The 2832-nt window shown below is 22.1% G+C and overlaps 1 pseudogene; it reads right to left on the bottom strand.

The window, feature by feature from the left end:
* Positions 1-1112: 1112 nt before the first annotated feature.
* LOC119615683 lies at positions 1113-2233 on the bottom strand (annotated as a pseudogene).
* Positions 2234-2832: the final 599 nt, after the last annotated feature.

A 2832-nucleotide genomic window follows, 5' to 3' on the forward strand; every position in this document is an offset into this window, starting at 1 on the left:
ATTTTACTATTCTTCAAGCATACGAATATATTGAAGCTCCATTTACAATTGCTGACTCTGTTTATGGTTCAACATTTTTTATAGCAACAGGATTCCATGGAGTTCATGTTTTAATTGGGACTACTTTTTTATTAGTATGTTTAATTCGTCACTTAAACAATCATTTTTCTAAAAATCATCATTTTGGATTTGAAGCTGCTGCTTGATATTGACATTTTGTTGATATCGTTTGATTATTCCTTTATGTTTCAATTTACTGATGAGGAGGTTAATTAATTAATCTATAGTATAAAAAGTATATTTGACTTCCAATCATATGGTCTATTATTAATAGTATAGATAATTTTATCAATTTTAACAATTAGTTCAATTATTTTATTAATTTCAATTGTAGTAATATTACTAGCCTCAATTCTTTCAAAAAAAACATTAGTTGATCGAGAAAAAGCATCCCCATTTGAATGTGGATTTGATCCAAAATCATCTTCTCGATTACCTTTTTCACTTCGATTTTTTTTAATTACAATTATTTTTCTTATTTTTGATGTAGAAATTGCTTTAATTCTTCCTATTATCTTAATTATTAAATTTTCTAATTTAATAATATGAACAATTACATCAATTATTTTTATTTTAATTTTATTACTAGGTCTTTATCATGAATGAAATCAAGGAATATTAAACTGATCAAATTAATTAGGGTTGTAGTTAATTATAACATTTGATTTGCATTCAAAAAGTATTGAAATTTCAATCTACCTTGAATATGAAGCGATTTATTGCAATTAGTTTCGACCTAATCTTAGGTAATTTTACCCTTATTCTTTAATTGAAGCCAAAAAGAGGCTTATCACTGTTAATGATAGAAATGAGATCAATACTCCAATTAAAGAAGTATGATGTTCAAGTAAAAGCTGCTAACTTTTTTCTTTTAATGGTTAAATTCCATTTATACTTCTTTATTTATATAGTTTAATAAAAACATTACATTTTCATTGTAAAATTAAAAATATTTTTTTTTATAAATTACTAAAAAAAATTCACTATATTCAAAGATTAAATTAATCTCCCTAACATCTTCAGTGTCATACTCTAAATATAAGCTATTTGAATATAAACAAATTATATACATATATAAAATTATAATTCAAAAAATAAAACTTAATAAATAAATCTTTAAATTATTATTTTGTAATATTTGATTTAATTGAGAATTTTTAACTAAATTTAAATATAATTGTTGACCTCCAAAATATTCTGATCAACCTTGATCAAATGATTTAACTACTATATTTCCAACAATTAAAGAATAATTAATAATTCCATAAGTAGAAATATAAGGTATAAATCACATAGAACCTAAAAAATAAGAAAAATTATAATTATTTAAAGCCTTATTATAAAAAAATAAAGAAACATTAGAAATTATATAACCTATAATACCCCCAACAATACAAACAAATAATGTTAATAATTTTAAATAAGAAGGAAGAACAACTACTATAGGAGTAGGAAAAATCAATCATCTTAACATTCTCCCACCAAAAATTCTTAAAATTAATAAACCTATTATACTTTTCAATATTACTCAACCTTCATCATTTAATATATTTAAAGAAGAAAAATTAGAATCACCAGTTATTGTATAATAAACTAACCGAAAAGAATAACATACAGTTAAACCTGTTGAAAAAAAATAAAGAAAAAAAGAAAATATATTAATATAAGATAAAGAAACTGTTTCTAAAATTAAATCCTTAGAATAAAATCCAGCTAAAAAAGGTATACCACATAAAGCTAAATTAGCTACATTAAAACAAGAAGAAGTTAATGGTATTATTAATCTTAAACTTCCCATTAATCGAATATCTTGAGAATTATTTATATTATGAATAATAGCCCCAGCACATATAAATAATAAAGCCTTAAATAAAGCATGAGTCAATAAATGAAAAAATGCTAACTTATAATAACCTATTGATAAAATTCTTATTATTAATCCTAATTGTCTTAAAGTAGATAAAGCAATAATTTTCTTTAAATCAAATTCATAATTAGCTCCTAACCCTGCTATAAATATTGTTAATCCAGATAATAATAATAATAAATTACCCAATCATGAACTTCTTAATAAAATATTAAATCGAATTAATAAATAAACACCAGCAGTTACCAAAGTTGAAGAATGAACTAAAGCTGAAACTGGCGTAGGAGCTGCTATAGCAGCTGGTAATCAAGAAGAAAAAGGAATTTGAGCTCTTTTAGTTATTGCAGCTAACATAACTAATCCTCCTACAATTATTATTTCTATATTACTTTTTATTACTTCTAAATAAAAAATATAATTTCAACTTCCATAATTTAATATTCAAGCAATAGCTAATAAAAGAGCAACATCACCAATTCGATTAGATAAAGCTGTTAATATACCAGCATTATAAGACTTAACATTTTGAAAATAAATTACTAAACAATATGAAACTAATCCTAAACCATCTCATCCTAATAAAATACTAATTAAATTAGGACTAATAATCAATAATATTATAGAAGTAACAAATATTAATACTAATATAATAAATCGATTAATTTTATAATCACTTTCTATATATTCCTTACTATAAAAAATAACTAATGAAGAAATTATTAAAACAAAAGATATAAAAATTAAACTTATTCAATCAAATAATAAAGTTATAACAATATTTATTGAATTCATCGAAACAACTTCCCACTCAATAAAAATTCTGTAATCATTTATAATAAAAACAAGTCCTATAAAAAAGAAAACAATCTAAAAAAAATAATCTTACAAAACTAATTGTACAAATT

The sequence above is a fragment of the Lucilia sericata genome, unplaced genomic scaffold, assembly GCF_015586225.1.
Source record: "Lucilia sericata isolate MDLA Ls3-8-SP2 unplaced genomic scaffold, ASM1558622v1 Contig006985F_arrow, whole genome shotgun sequence".
Lineage (NCBI taxonomy): Eukaryota > Metazoa > Arthropoda > Insecta > Diptera > Calliphoridae > Lucilia > Lucilia sericata.